Below are 15,943 nucleotides of genomic sequence, written 5' to 3'. Positions count from 1 at the left end.
TGACCATCAGGTGGTGGAAAACGCGCAGGCGGAGCCGCGACAGTGGAATAGGGACGACCGCCCCTATTCAATCATCACGTTCTTTTAAAAAATGATGATGAATAATGAAGCCGGTAAATCCATCGTCGGCTTCATTGTTTAAAGATTTTTTTTAAAAATCTTAGCAATAGTGAAGCCGGCAATGGGTGTGCTGGTTTCACTTAAGTCAGCTAACTCATTGTCGGCTTCATTATGGTCAGGATTTTTTAAAAAAAATATTGTGAAATGGGGCAATCGTCCTTGTTTCACGCCCACGGCGCCGCAGGCTGTGATTGTGCCATCCGGCAGCCATATTGGCCAGCTGAAGGCCCTCTGGTGGCCTCTTCGGTGGCTTCCTTTCCTTCCTCTTTCTCTCCCCCCTCTCTCTGTCGAGAATTGGAGGAAGCGGAGGCCTTGGCGGCCCTCCGAGCATGCCCACAGCTCGCCTGTGGCCATCGCCGGCGTCTCCTCTAGCCATCCTCCCCCTCTCCCTCTTCCTCTCCCTTGCTTTTGCTCCCCTCTCTTTTTTCCTTCTTCTCGGTTCCCTTCTCCTCTGTGTCGGTTTGCACCAGTTCGGTTTGGTACGGATCTGTACTGTCAGTCAGCCAGGCCCGATTCTGGTTCCGGTTCCGCCTTCCTTGCTTTCAATTGTTGAACTTGAAGATGGTATGTGCAGGTTGATTTCGACTCCATCCAAATGTATTGTTAAATTCTGTTACTTTTCTTCTTTGTATTTTATTGTTTGACATTGTTGAGTTATGGTGCCTTCTTTTCCTTCTTTTGTGTATTGTCGTTTAATTTGTTGGAATTTCACAATGTAGAATATTAATGTTACTTAAGTATTCGTTTTCTGTGTTGTCCTTGTCTGTTAGTCATAGCTGAATAGAATAATACTGCAGGCAACTAGTTGATATCATATTAAAATTGTTCTTACTTGCATTTTGTGCTTTATCATACAGATGGACAAGTATTTGATGTGTTTGCAAAGCTTGAAGAGTCATACAAGGCAAGTAGCTGCATTTGATAATATGATCTCTTTTGCTTCATTTACACAATTTAAGTATATGATATATTGTGACAACTGACAAGTTTGTTTGAATATGTTTGAGTTGTACTTCGGAAAGTGGCTAGCTCTAGAATTAGTTATTTTACTGCCTCATTGTGCTGCCAAGGATAACTTTCCTGAATTTCTTATTGAATATTTTGCAAGTTTTTGTATTTGCTTTCTTCTCATGTATGTGGGTTAAAGCCTATTTGTTAAACTAGTGTACATCTGTCGCAGATGCTCAGTGTTGCAAGAACTACTTTTGGCAAATTAATTATGGACTTGCCCACTTTTTTCTCTTTTTCTGCCCTTGTATGTGCGATATATCTTTTTCTACCTTTTGTTTTGCAATTATCAGGGAAGAGATGAGAATGTGGGACAGGAGAAAAAAGGTGATAGTGAAGAAGAGGAAGATGCAGAAAAAGAGGTGGAACAAGAAAGCACTGATGATGATGACTATAATCAGGTTAGTATGTCGGACAATGATTATGCTGTTCTGTAGTCTGTGATACTGCCTATAAGTTGTTTATGAACTACAATGAAAAAGCTTGCAAATTATTGTCCTTATACACACTCGTACATGCATATATATATATATTTATAATTGATTGTTTATTTTATTTATTTTTTGTTCTATACATTTTAATAATTCTCGTGTACTGGACAATGTAGAGGATGGATGGATGTTAGGTGGGGCTGGATGGGGCAACCATTTTGCTTGACCATGAATCCTACGTTAGCCTAAGGAGAGTTAGTGGAGAAGGATTTTTTGTGGGCACTCTCTCTCTCTCTCTCTCTAATCACTCCTGCTTCTCTCCTTGTCCATATATCCACCCATCATGCCTCTAGGGACTCTCTCTACCTCTCCTTCCATCACCGCCTCACCACAGCCTCCTCTGCTGATGTGCCTCTCTCTACCCCTCTCCATCGCCGTGTCTCTCTCATTCTTCCCTATTGCTGCCATCCACTATTGCCCTAGTTTCCTCTTTCTGGCTCGAGAACCCATCTCCTATGGACACTGAGGATCCCAACACCATACAAATTAGAGATCACCTTGAGCAAAGAGATCGCATCAAGAATGGTGGATTTGCACATCCAGATTAGTGAACAACTATGCTTTTTATAGAATTTTGTCATAAAAAGAAGAATATGTAGAAGAAAATGTTTGGACTATGACCTTGAAAAATATGTGATGGGGATTGCGTGGATTTCGAGCCTTCACAAGGTGAGCAGAAAAATATACGAGCCTTCGGATTGACTTGGATGACCTGGCTCCATGACGGAGCTTTGTGTATATCATCAGTAGTATTGAATTTTGTTGAGTTTTGGGTCTTAGCATCATTTTTTTAAAAAAAATCATAGTTTGCCCTATCACCTCACACCATCTGGTACGGGGTGTATCATACCATATTGATCTTGTACCAATATACTGTTTCATATCATACAGATACTTTGTACGCTGTCTTGTATTGTATTGAGCTGCATACCGAGGATGGTACCAGTACGGAGTCTGGTATCGAGATGGTGAACTTTGATTTTAATTATATTTTGTTTTCTATTTTAGTTAATGTTATGTTTAGTATAGTGTGAAAAGGATTGAATTTTGGTGGCTAGTTTAGTCATATGTGTTATTAAAGAGTCAAAAGGGCATTTTAGGAAATAAATAGTGGTGGATTACTGTTCACTGTACTGTAGCATGACCATGCCTTTTAAGGGCTCTTTATTTTGGGGTTCTTTTTTGATGTTGTGTGCATAATTTTTCGTCAATGAAATTAAGGTTCTCTTTCTCATCTCTTCATTGTTTTTCTTTCTTTCCTTTTCTTTTCTTTGTTTCTGCCATATTACAGCCGAAAGCAAACATCCTTCTACCCTTGGTGCTGTTCCCTCATAGCAGTCACTCTACAATCAACAATGAGCTTCTATTTCAGGCTTCATTTATCTGAAGCCCGATCTGCATGAATCCAATCAAATCTGCAACTTCTACGGATCTGTCAACCCCCTTTCTTCGTTTATGGAAAAACCTTGCAGTCCATCAGCAAATCCTAAACCTAGTCCTTAGAGGGTGTTGATTCCTACTGTAACCGAGGTTTTGGATCTTGGATTGTCGTACATGATCTACAAGCAAGAAATGGGAACATACTGGATCTGGACAATAATTGCAGCATATTCATCTAGATTGATGAAAAACCATTGCATTGCATCCTTCAAAAAATTCTGGTAGCTTTCAGTACTGTTGTTGCGAGATCACATGCGTTATTTGTGAAAAAGCTATTGTCCTAATCTGATTTCAACCAAGATTTTAAATCCCATGAGATGGAGGTGTTGCCATAGGCTCTCGGGTGGACACCAGATTGACTTGATAGTAGGCAATGAATCAGAGATACTGAAGTGCGAATGCCAATTGCCACTTGCAAGCAAGTCCACTTGCCAGAGAGTGTTCGGTAGGAGATCCTTCGATGGTCAAGTCAGTTGGAAGTTGGGAATAGAGGAAGAAAGAGAGGTGTAAAGAGTAGAGGAGAGTAACGATTTGCTCTCAAGAGTGCTCGAGAGACTCACCTGGAGGTCCCCATATTCTTTCCTTTTTGCAGACAAGGGATTGGTGGCCGTCTAAGGAAGGCTGGTGGTTGGCCTTGCCATAATCGCGCACGCGGGGTCAACGCGTAGCGTCCATCCATTATTTCAGCAATAGCATCGTGATCGTGGCAATCTCTTGCCCCTTCTGTGCAATATCGGTGATCCTCTGTAGGGTGTATGTTGGCAGTCCCTGATCGGCATGATTGTCGCGCCAGGCCGAGGGCACCCAAACTACACGGGTTGTCCTAGTCCGAGCCCAATTAGTTTCGGTGTCATCTGAGGTTAGTTCCATATTGGGGGGGGATCCTAGTTTCTCCATAGAAAAAGATATCCCGTGGTCCCGCTCCATCCCAATGGAGGTCTCGATCAAGTGTCCCGATAGATATCCTCTGGTTCTCTCCCCTTCTTTTCTTTCTTCTTATCTATCTTTCTTTCTTGTCTTTCTTCCCATCCTTTCTTTTTCTTCTCTTTCATTCCTTTCTTTCCTTTTCTTCTACCTTCCTTTCTTTACTTTTTCTTCTTTCTTTTTCTTATCTCTTCTTTTCTTTCTTTTTTCCTTTGTCTTCTTCTTTTTCTTTCCTTCCTTCATTTTTCCTTCCTTTATTTTTCTTCTCCCTTCCTTTCTTTCATTTTTCTTCTTTTTCTTTCCTTTCACAATTTTCTTTTCTTCATACTTCCTTGCTTTCTTTCCCTTTTCTTCTTCTCTACTATGGATGGGTATCGGAGTTCGGATCCCATCGCTCTCCTATTTTCTTATAGGAACGAGATAGGATCGCTGGGACACCCCTTGTTCCATTAGGACTCAAAATCTTGATTTCAACAAGTGGCAGTTAGGTGTCTATATCAAGCATATTCTTTGCATTAGAATAGCTTGTAATTTGAGTCCCAAGCTTGGTAGTTTCTTAATTTTAATTTCAGATTGTTGTTTAGTATTGCACAACATATTTTCAGATATTTACATCCGTATCGTTAAAGTTTATATATATTTGTTTTAGGGTTTCATATTTGAGAGGCATCTATTATTATGCTCCCTAGGGTTGTCCTTTATCGTATTTTTGTATCAAGGCGTCCGTTGAGCTATGTTCTCATTGTGGCCGATCCAGTCTTATGAAGCATATTTAATTATCAACAATGCCCTTTTGAACATGTCCTTGATGAAGGTTTCACTAGAGACCTTGAACCACATGAGTTTGTAGATTGGGTCAGATTGATATGATGTGGCTGACCAAATTTAAGTTTGCTTCACCAGGACAAAACTAAAAGGTCAAGCCTACATGGTGGAGAGGCATAGAAAATAATGTGATTTGTCAAGGTCGTGCTCCTATTATTAGTTGGGAAGAGAGAGAAATCGTTTAAGGAAAGGTATTTGTTTGCCTACCACAAAAAGCTTTTTATTGTTAAACATCAGAATAAATATGACCAACCTATTTCTTTAAATACTTCAGGACAGGAATTTGGAGAAACTGGAAAAAAGTTACTGAGTTTTCAACAACCAAGTTGGTGAAAGATCTTGGTTGTGTGGTAGAAGGCTTGCAAACAAGCAATGCAAACTAATATGTTAAGCACCTCATGTTTAGGAGTACTGTCAGACATATCTAGATGCAAGAACAGTGAAGCTAATTTCAATTAAAAGCCATATCAAAGTACCTTCAGGTCAAGTCGGGATATGTAATCAACGAAGCATCAACCATTCATGTGGCAATGGAACTGAAAGAAGATGCAAAGGAGTTATCTAAAGAATTTGATAATGTACAAGATCTAAAGACAGTGGAACAAATGACAGTCATAGAAGAAGCTTCCCAAGATTCACATTTTAAGGAAGAGCATAATGAAGTAAATAATAATGAGGTTATAAACTTCAAAGATTCTATTACGATGTTAAAAGAAAAGGTGACACCTATTGCTGATCCATCAGAAGAATACTGTTTGGATGCCAAATTTCCTAAAGAACTTACGATCCTCATAAATTTAACGGACAGATTGCCTACATTTTCCATCAAACCTTGGAGAAGCCGTCACCTTACAAGAAATAAATGTTGATTATGGTTTCTTTGTGCAATGCAACATTGTGAAGAGCAAGGCTAACATGAAAGCGAATGAAACCTTAGCTGATTCAAAGCAGATCAAGATTTACTTTTATCAAGAACAAAGATGTTTGATTAGATGACATGTCAATTGGAGCTTGAAACCTACTCATCCAATAGTTCGTATCTATTGCTAGTTATCATTGAGATGAGGAATCAATAAAAGCAGCCTCAAATTTGACCTAACTTGAGGCGAGTTATTCCACAGAGTGGAAGTGAATGATGGTGATCGATAACATGTCATGATGCATTGAAGTGCTGCAACATGGGATTTTTCTCAGATATAATTATAATTATCAATTTTCTATTTTTCATTTCCAGTTATTTTTAGATTTTTGTAGGTCTTTTAAAATTGAAGGTCAAGATTAAGAGATCTCAGATTTTAATTGTTATCTTGACAAGACCTATTTACTGTGGTGGTACTTTTCATGGCACTGTTCACGCTACAGTGAACAGTAACCACAGCTTATTAGTGGCAGATTTGGGATTTTAAAATAGAGTCGAGGTATGGTTTCTGTTTTGTTGTAAAGAAGGGACTCTACATAGATTATGAATTGAAGAATGGAGTCTTTGGTTTTCTTTACTCTTGTGGCATGATTTTGCAATGGAGGTGCATGGCCTTCAAACCCTAGTGATTTCTAGGTCAGAGCGAGTCTGGTATTGTTCTTCTTTTCCTTTTACTACTTCTACAGCCTTCAGATTTATCCAGTTCATTATTTTCTCTGGGCTTTTTATTCTATTATTGCTGCTGACCCTCATAACTTGCAAACCTAACAACACAGCTATTCCGTTGCAATTGTGCCACTGCTAGCCATCCATTGAAGGCCAACAACCACCTGTCAGGGTCTATTTTCAGGTCAGATTAAAGCTGTTCTCATAAAAGACCTTGTTCTGGTATTGAACCAAGCCTGCCAACCTTCCATCACAAACTATAGATAATCCCTGCAAACCCTAACCTTGCTGCCTCTGATAGCATTAGTCTTTCAGATCTATAGTACTGCAGAATCATATCTGCTGTTTCCATCTTTCTTGTTTTTTCTTTAATTTATCCTTACAATCCACCAATGTATCCCTCTTTCTAGCCAAAAGTACAGCTAATTGCTTTGTTGTATTAACCCAAAACTTACTACTAAGCCGGAATTTCCAGCAACCTATAGGTTTAACCCTTGCTTGCCTAGATCTGATATAGTTCTACTGTCTAGATGCTTACCTTGCTTTGGTTGCATGGGCTTCCTAAGACCATCGTCTTAGATAGGGATGAAAAGTTGATGAGCTATTTCTAGAAAAAACTCTGCAGAATGATCAACATGACACTCCACTACTGAATACCATCCACAGACTGAAGAGGAAGACAGAGGTGGTAGATGAGTTGAGATTGTCTAAGATGTCTTACGGTAGATCATGTGTCTGGTTGGCATTAGGCGTGTTCAGTGGCAGAATTTACTTATTACAGCTCCTTCAATCGGTCTACAAGTCGAACTGTCTGAGATTGTCATGGGTTTCCAGCAGAGGATACCTGAAGATCTGATTCCCCTACCTATTGCATCTAGAAATAGTGATTTAGCCTATTCATTTGCATATCATATGTAGAATTTGCATGCTGAAATTCACTATAAAATAGCTTGTAGCAATGAAACCTACAAACCTGCAGCAGATCTATGTTGTAAGTACCAAGAGTTTGTAGAGGCAGATATGATGATCGTTCGAGTCCATTCAGAGAGGTTTCCCATGAGGAACCTTGAAGAAACTGCATGATAGAGAATGGGTTGTGAAAAATTGGTGTGGATGCTTATGGGTTGGATCCTCCTAAAGACATCGGTGTCTACACTGCTCCAGCCCGCAGATATACCTTTTGAGCCTTTTCCTTCTTCCTTTCCCATTACTTCTACTGCTGCATCTTCTACATCTCCAAGAGATCGGTGTCTACACTCCCACAGCTTCCCACTCCACCTCTCCAACCGCTAGGAAGGGAGGATGAGATTGAAGACATCATGGATGAGTAGATAGTTTACACCAGCACATGTGTGTTTCAGAAATACTTGGTCAAATGGAGAGGAAGCCCAGATTCAGATAGCACGTGGATTGCAGTTGATGAGGCACCAAGGCTTCACTGAGAAACTTTGGCCTTTATTTGCCAGAGGTGAATTTTCCAAACCATATAGAGTTGATAGGGATCATGATGGATTTCGAGTACACATAAGACAAGCAGAGAGACATCCGAGCCTTTGAATTGACTTGAATGACCTGGTGCTACAACAGGCGCTTCACGTTTGTCATTTCTATTATTCGAGTTTGTTGAGCTTTTGGTCTGAATGTCATTTGTTTTTAATTTTAATTATATTTTCTGTTTTTGTCCATGTTTTGTTTGGTATAGCATGAAAAAGGCTGAATTTGAGTGACTAGTTTAGCCACGTGTTATTAAAGAGTCAAGAAAGAATTAAATAAGGCATGGCAGGTTAATATTTATGACAGTGTAGTGTGAACAATAATGCTATAGTATGGTGCCCTTTTAAGGCCTTTCTGTTTTAGGATTGTTAATGGATGTTAAATGCAGAATTTTTCATTAACGAAAACAAGTTTCTCTTTCTCCTGTCTATGTGAGGCATGGAATATGGGTGTGAGTCCTTAGCGAGTGATTCCTGACCGAATAGTTGTGAGATGGGTTTGTTTTTCTTCTAAGGAGTATTTCCTAGCCATCTTTCTGTTTTCTTTCTTTTCTTTTCTTCCTTTTCTGCCATATCACAACACAAAGTGAACACCCTTCTCCTCTTGTTGTAATTCTTCATAGCAGTCACTTTACAGCCGACAAGCAACACATATTTCAGGCCTTGATCTATCCAAAATCTTATGGGCATGAATCCAGTCGGATCTACAACTTCTGCAGACCTGTCAGCCCTCTTTTTGGGTTCTGGAAAACCTCGAGTAAATAAGCAAATCCTAAACATGGTCCTTGGAGAGTGTCAATTCCTACTATAATTGAAAAAGTATCGGATCTTTGGCTGTCATAATCTGGGAGCAGGAAACAAGAGTAGATCGTATCTAGACGGTGATTGCAGCATATTCACCTAGGTGAGTGAGGAATCATTGCTTTGCATCCTTCAAAAATTCAGGTAACTTTCGATACTTTTGTTGCAAGATCATATCCTTTATTTGTGGAAATCTATTGTTCGATCCGATTTCAGCAAGTGGCATTTAGGTTATAATTTGAGTTGGAAGGTTTGTTTCTTTATTTTAATTTTGGATGGCTGTTTAGTGCTGCATGGCATTATATTTTCAGATATTTACATCCATAGCATTTAAGTTTGCATTGGTTTGGGTTAGGGTTTATCATATATTTGTGGGGCATCAATTATTAGGTTCCCTAGGGTCGTCCTACATCATATGGTAATAAAAAAAATTGGAGTTTATCTTGGTTTGTATTTCTTCTGAGATTTTTGAGTCATGGCCATTTCTACTTCGTCCGGGACATGCTGAATGTGGTTCCAGAATGCTGAAACATTATTCTGGGATGTGTGTGATAAGGGGATTAGGTGTTTCCTGCTTCTAAGTGCTCATTTACCTTGTTTCCCAACCGAATCTCAATCTCTATGGCATTCAAAGATGACACTCCTTTTTACAGCTATCTATAAAGCAATTGTAGGGTTGTATGCTGCATATTATTATGTACTGAACCTATTCCTTGAATGTGGGTTTGCTATTCCTTCACTTGACTCCCAGATTTCTCATCTGGGTCCATTACCAATCTAGAATCCTGTGTCCACCAAGGGGTATGACTATCATCATGTGTGCTCCACTGGAACCTTGTTGTCCTTGGTTCTGGCGGCATGGATCCTCTGATAGAAGTTACAGTTAGGACTTTGGCGTAGGAGATGAAAAGAAGATAGGAGAGATTGGGATGGGACCACGGGGAGAGGAAGGACTGGCATAATAATCTTTCTTGGATGATCATCATATGAAAAAAAACAGGTTTAATTTTTTTGTAGTATCATTTCGTTGGATGACAGGGACCATTTACTTCAGAAAACTTATATGACAGAGCTTGGTTTGTTGAATAGAAAGGAATGTATTGGAATTTGGTCTTAAAATAAGGATCTGAGTGTCAAGATCCCATTGATTGTTAATTGTTTTTCTATGACTGAATCGTCATCATAATAGAAAATGATTTGTTTTTCAAAAGGGAAAATCAATTCTTTAACTTGAATCAATATAAGCAGGCTAGCATGTACACAAAATCTTTTCTTTGCATGGCTTGAAGAGCATAAGTCTGACTCTTCCACTATTGTTTTACAGAACATAGATTTTGATGACGATGAAGATGATTGGAACATCGAGGAAGCAGAACGTAAGTGTCGTCTGATAGCCTATTTCATGTCTTGAATTAATTGCAAGAACTCGTTTAAGACATATATGATTTTGTTTTCCTAACCTTAAAAAGCAGTACTCCTAGCATAATGGAAACTCTTTTGGAGTCCAGTCCTTTTAACTCCAGTTACAATATATTTACAAAAATACTCCTTGTTAAAATGATGTGAGCCATCCTCTCTTTTTTTCTCTCTCTTATTATGATTCCATCTGCTTTTTCTGATTCCTTTCTTGAAAATTTCTTTTCCCCATTTATATCTTTTCCTCTTTTTAATGAAAACTTAATTCTTTTTATCTTTTCTTTTTTTCTTTCAGTACATACAAAATATGTATCACATGTGCTACATAGTAGTTTGAATAAAGCTTACAAGGACGGGTGATTCTCTTTGAGGCTTTTATAAATGGCTAAATAGACTAGGTGGCAGTCCCTTATTTTATCACATATATGAGCTTGAATGGATTTATTGTGCTAAAATATTTGGCTGTCCTTTATTAATTTATTATTTGGCCAAAAATTGGTATTCATTTGAACAGTTCTACTAAGACTAGCTTGTCCTGATGTCTCAGATGAAGATACATACGAGTAAAAAGCATATTATGCAATTGGATGTTGGGATGGTATGTACTTACTCATCACTTTTTTCTTTTTTCTTTTTTTTTTTTTGCCCCATCTTTTTTCGAATAGCTGTTATTTTTTTCAGTTATGTGTAATTTTTCACCCAAAGAAGTGGGATTATTCTTTTGATGTGTCATGTCGTCAGGCTTAAATGTGTAAATTTCTACTGTTAATCATTTTTTAAGGATAAGTTAATTCACCTTAGAAAAGATATAATTTTAAGGATAAATTACAGTGACACCCGTTCAAATTTTTATGATTTGCACTTACATCCCTAAACTTCTATTGTTTCAATTAGACCCTAAATTTTAGGATTTGATTGCGATGTACCCCAATTGTCAATATTGTTAGGATCTATGAATACTTGATTTTCATGTGACATAATTTTATACATTATATTTCGTAAATACACCTCTTTCCTGGATTGAAGAAAGGGTTACTTTTTTGGTGGGAAGAAAAGAGATCACGTGGCCATCATGTGACTCTTCCCCATTCCTCTTTCTTTTTGCTTGCTAGGAGTTATCGAGTGGGAGGTGAGAGTTCTTCTTGAGTATAGATCTTCCTCACTCTCTATTTCTTGCTTTTTTTTAATTTGATGATAAAGTGGGTAAGTAAGATAAGGGGTTTTATTATTATGTTATTGGTGGTCATCCAGTGGGAGGTGAGCATTCTTCTTCTTGAGTATAGATCTTCTTCATTGTCCATTTCTTGCTTTTTTTTATTCGATGATAAAGTGGGTCAGTAAGATAAGAGGTTTTATTGTTATGTTATTAATGATTCTCTCTTCCCTCTTGCGCTCTTTTTACTTTTGCTAAGGCCGTGGGAAAGGATTTCTAGAAAAGAAGAGTTGGGATCTATCTCTATTTTGATCTCTTAACCTTTTTTTTCTTGTCAATATAGTCTTCATTATAATATGGTGTCATTCTCTTACTTTACTAACCAACCTCCTTTTTTTTCTTTTTTTTCCTATAGGAGTACTCTAGTCACCATCTTCAGGCTATCCTGTAATCTCATGACACCTCAAAGACATGCAATCACCTTCCAATAAATTTTCCCAACAAAAGGGATCAAATTTTCCTAATAGCCTGTGAATTCACATTTCGAAAAGGGGTTTGAAGTTTAACCCCATTTTTTTCATTGATTCTTGTGATGGAACCTCTCTCTCTCTCTCTCTCTCTGTCGCAGTTATTTAGGCCATACAAGCATTCACAACATCCCAGATTAAGAGGGATGAATCAAGTTTCTTATCTTAGTATGGTCCATCTAGATCTCTTTAGCTTGCACCGTGCAACAATTGGTGATTTAAAAAATAATTTTCTTGCTTTTAATAGATTTTTTGGTTAAAGCAACTCCCGATTTATGGGGTATGAGGAAGAAGAGGGGCATGCACCATTTGGCCAGAGGGTTGGGGAGTGGGAGACGAAGATGTTGGCAAAGAGGTTGGTGGCTGTGTGGAACTTATGGACTTCCGACATCCCGATTGGCAGTAGCGGAGGGGGCGGCACCACTGCCTTGGAAGAAGAAATGCGGCAGCGGAGGGGGCGGCACCACCGCCTTGGAAGAAGAAATGCGGCCGCACCTCTTCCACCGTGAACTCCATTCCCAAATTCATTTAATAAATTGAAAAATAATTTAATGAAGTGGAATCTCTTGCAGGGGTATTTAGTCATTTCACATATGCTGTTAACAGTGTTAGAGTTTAGATGAACGACTGGACCACCTTGCAACAAAAAAACTAAGTATTGGGGTCTAATTAAAAAATTAGAAATTTTTAGGTATAATGGCAAATCACGAAAAGTTGGAGTGTCTTTGTGATTTACCCTAATTTTAACTATTCCATTGCTCAGCTAATCAAGGGTATATGTGTAATATGGCTTTGCCTGGGGAGGGTCTTCTTTCTCCTCCTGTCATTGCGGCTGCTGACTGTTATGGTTGTCATTACGGTGGATATTAAGCCACAGGCCTCCCCACCTAGAAGATTTTATCAGGCCACTAAGAATTTTCAGCATTTAAACAGGTTCCAAATGCCTCAGAAGTGTGGTCGATTCATGGAATGCCTTGGTGTGAACCATTGCTTCAACTTAATTGCGATTGAGTTCATGGGTCTACCAAACGAGATGGGTAGTCTGATGCTGATGTGCTTCCAACTTCATGTTCATGGTTACAATTGCTGCCAGTTTACTTCATGTTCTTATGAAGTTTGCATGAGATGCTAGCATTGTTGCAATGAACTGTTGTGCCCATACATAATCCACAGGGACCAGACCATATTTTCAAGATTGTGGCCAAAAATGTTCTTACGGTGTTGAGCTTTGTTAAGCTTATGTTAAGCTTTGTTAGAGTGAGTTGTTCCATTTATTGAGTTGAGAAGTTTAACAGAATGAATAGTCAAAGCTTTGGTATGAACTTAGGGATTAAAGTCTTTTTTCTCATTGGTGGGACTGTTGTCAAATGCTAGTACATTGGATTTCCCATATCTGTAATAACATTCTACTTAAATTACGTGGAAGAGCTTTAAGCATGCACAATAAGACAGATTTGTTTGACAACTGAGCGAGTGAATCGCACTCACTTGGCGCTGCTATAACTTTTCTAACCGCAGGGCAATAAGCATGCATCAAAGATACTTCACTGGAAAAAAATAAAATGTTATGTTTTACAGGAAATGCATTTTAAATTACGGAATTGACCATGGATCATGATGAAGGCGACGTATAAAATCTTTGAGTGAAGCTTTTATTTCACTGTTGGAAGGCACAGCGACCATGCAATACAAAGAATTGCACAAGATAACAATTCTAAAAGAAATGTTCTCTGTACATGCACTTAAAATCTCAATCTCTCTGTTTGCGCCCGCCTGCAGCTTGAGCATATTCGGTCCTTCTGCCAATTTGTTAAAATGATAAGATACTGAGATATAAAAATATGTTCCATTTATGGCTTTCTGAATATGGATCGAAATTATTATTATTATTATTTTTAAAAAGCCTTGATTGAATGCGGTATTTGTTGGTGAGAGGATGGTTAGCAGTTCAACCAACCACACAAGAGTCCTAAAAAGTAGTCTAAGCTAGCTTTTTTTCATGATGGATGTGAAGTAAAGATCATGACGGTAGCTCTTTTGTCCTTTTACATTTTTTTTTACAGCTTATTACACTAATCCTAGAAATATCAACGGAAAACTTTAATCAATGCTTAGCTGCTTTGGGGATGTTTTCAAAAAGTTAAGTCTATATACCTTATGGTTAGCTATGTGGTGTCCGATCACAGTCTGAATGAATATTTGAAGGATATTTATTAGAAGACGAGAATGCAGGCATCGGAGGGCTGGAAGAGGTGCTGTCATATTATTACTCACAATCTCAAGGGAAGTCAGCTAGGTGGTTTCTAAGGTAAGAGCTTGCTATGATAAATTTTTAGTTCCGACAAATCTTGTTCGGAGTTGGCTTTGGCGAAGATCCTTCAACAATCAAATAAGAAAGTTGGAACAGATAAGGAGTGTGAAAGGGAGAGAGATAAGGAGTGTGAAAGGGAGAGAGGGCACGAGTCTTATGTACCTGAAGGATCTCTTTTTTATCTCTATTTATAGAGAGGTGAGAGCTAAAAATAGAAAAATGATGGAAGATAATATTAGCCTTTCTGATCGTATTACTTCATGATGTCCAATCTGGATTTTGACGGTGGATGTTATCTTATTCGGTGTGCAGTCAGTCATTCTCAGAAGTGGCATGATTTGATGTGACCTCACTTGGTGTGCTTTGATGGAACCGTGCGGGGGTTAATTTTTTCAAATATGGCAGCCAATGATAGTCAAAGGGAATGCAGCTTGTGGCCACAAGCGAGGATCGGCAAGAGATCCTTCCATCGAAGATGATGCTAGGGTCAGGACCTTTTTTGAATTGTTGGCCAATGTCCGGGTGTCATTTTGATGCCAGTGGCTAAGGACCAATGATCGAAGCAAACATCAGTAGCCAAAGCCTAGATTAGCGACCAAAGTTAGAATCGATGGCTAAAGCGGGATTGGCAGAGTTTTCTATTAAGAAGCTCCATTCAAAAGGGTTAGTTAGAGAGTAAAGATCGGTGAGGTTCGAAGTGAGATCTTCCAATACTTTATTATGTACTAAATGACTTCCTTCAGTGTAGCTTTTCCACAATTCTGGGATGACACATCTACCATTGGGATTATACTCATTTATCTCCGATTGATATGATGGCAATGACCTTGCATACTTCATCATGGAACCTCTCCTGGTTCATATCTTCGGCATGGATGATATATCCTCCAACATATGCCCTCTACTTTCGAGTTTCGAATCATAGGGGGGTTTGGATGAAGGGAGTATATTGATCCACGGCTGCCAAAGACTCACCCTTGTCACGGTCGAAATGATGCATCCGTATCTTTTCAATAAAAGGAATGGTCACGTCAAGGATTAATCATGATCGAAAAAAGTGAGACGGTTTTACGGGACTCGAAGGATGAGATGCTTTGTTTTAGATGTAACCCATAAATGAGTCGTCTATCAGCTTTTATTAGCCAATGGGGGTGCGTTAGATGTCAACCATCTGACGATCAGGAAGATTCAGTATCTGTACTGGCCTTTCTACACTCATAAAAAGGTGTCACATCCTCTTCCTATCCTCTCTTATGCTTCTAGATCATTCTCCTCTTCCCCTGAGCTAGATTTTCAGTTTCCTCTAAGTTTTTTGAGAAGCTCTTCCTCCGACCGTCTCCCTCAGTTCTTTTGGGTTGCCGACGACCTTCGATGATGACTTCTCTCGATCAACCATCATCGTCTCCTATGCAGTCGCAATGGGTTTCCTTACTCCCTTGCCAATTTTTCAATTTCTCCTCTTTCTCTACCAGTTTTCCTTGACTCCCTCTCCATTTCCTTCATTTCTTTTTCTTTCTTCCTTTCCTTCTTCCACCCTTTAATGGTTAGTTCTCAAGATTCTAGTGAGGGTTGGTCTTCCGGATACTCCTCTTTTTTGGAGAAAAATTTTGTAGGTTCCTGTGTTGAGCATGAGACCGAACCACCTTTTGTGCCTGACACCATTGGGTCTATGTTGGAGTCAGAAGATCTGAGTCTAATACAGGCTCAATACATGATTATTTCTTCATACGAGTTGGAACCTCTGGGGCCTAGTGGTCGGATCGGTGATCCTCCCCCTGATCGGATTGGCTTGTACGAAGAAGCATTTCGGACCAGACTTAGGTTGCCCATCCATCCCTTTATTGTAGAA

The 15,943-nt window shown here is 38.9% G+C and overlaps 1 long non-coding RNA gene across 2 annotated transcripts; it reads left to right on the top strand.

Moving 5' to 3' along the window:
* Nucleotides 1-870: 870 nt before the first annotated feature.
* LOC140856446 (uncharacterized) lies at nt 871-13,230 on the top strand. 2 transcript variants are annotated; one of them, XR_012139653.1, is made up of 5 exons: nt 871-1,024; nt 1,422-1,529; nt 10,012-10,063; nt 10,651-10,701; nt 12,717-13,230. It is a non-coding gene; the product is annotated as an uncharacterized lncRNA (long non-coding RNA). The 2 variants fall into 2 exon arrangements; XR_012139652.1 differs by lacking the exon at nt 871-1,024 and having other exon boundaries at nt 1,031-1,529.
* The last annotated feature ends 2,713 nt before the right edge of the window (nt 13,231-15,943 follow it).

This window comes from Elaeis guineensis, chromosome 3 (genome assembly GCF_000442705.2).
Source record: "Elaeis guineensis isolate ETL-2024a chromosome 3, EG11, whole genome shotgun sequence".
NCBI classification, from domain to species: domain Eukaryota; kingdom Viridiplantae; phylum Streptophyta; class Magnoliopsida; order Arecales; family Arecaceae; genus Elaeis; species Elaeis guineensis.
The sequence above is the reverse complement of the archived record's forward strand: the minus strand, read 5'-3'. Positions and strand labels throughout refer to the sequence as shown.